Source organism: Oncorhynchus clarkii, unplaced genomic scaffold, assembly GCF_045791955.1.
Source record: "Oncorhynchus clarkii lewisi isolate Uvic-CL-2024 unplaced genomic scaffold, UVic_Ocla_1.0 unplaced_contig_5005_pilon_pilon, whole genome shotgun sequence".
In the NCBI taxonomy this organism is placed as follows: domain Eukaryota; kingdom Metazoa; phylum Chordata; class Actinopteri; order Salmoniformes; family Salmonidae; genus Oncorhynchus; species Oncorhynchus clarkii.
This window is the reverse complement of record NW_027258290.1, coordinates 67,501-68,321: the sequence shown is the minus strand read 5'-3', so window position 1 is coordinate 68,321 and position 821 is coordinate 67,501.

Below are 821 nucleotides of genomic sequence, written 5' to 3'. Positions count from 1 at the left end.
ACCTTCTATACCCATCTAATCAGAACCATGGGTAGAACTACCTTCCTTACTGATCTAATCAGAACCATGGGTAGAACTACCTTCCATACTGATCTAATCAGAACCATGGGTAGAACTACCTTCCACACCCATCTAATCAGAACCATGGGTAGAACTACCTTCCATACTGATCTAATCAGAACCATGGGTAGAACTACCTTCTATACCCATCTAATCAGAACCAGGGGTTGAACTACCTTCCATACTGATCTAATCAGAACCATGGGTAGAATTACCTTCCGTATCCATCTAATCAGAACCATGGGTAGAACTACCTTCCACTGCAGGCTTAGCCCTCCTATTGCCAAAACAACAAGGAGAAAACACATCAAAACATTATGACGAAGCCTGTCAAACATCTCGTGACTGCACCTCTCGTTAACTTACTTTTTCCATTCCGCAATTCAACATTCCTTCTTGTTTGTTTTTAAATAAGATAAGTATTTATAAAATGAGGTTCTACATAAAATATGTAAACACTAGCTTGGGTATATATATATACCGTTACCCTGCCATCGTAAAGGACCAGACAGACCCCCCTCAAACCAGAGATGGATCATTATTATCCTTAGACCCTGATCTAGGATCAGTTCTGGTCCTCAGTCATAACCTTAACTATGAGAGGATTAAATACACAACTGACGTAAGTGCCTAGGGACCACTTCTATAATTATCTCTAAGCTTTTCAAAACACCTCACTAATCTGGGCATTGTTTTCCTACTTTTACTTGTTTACTGTTAAATATTTACGATGTATTTATTCATACCTCTATTGTGAAGGT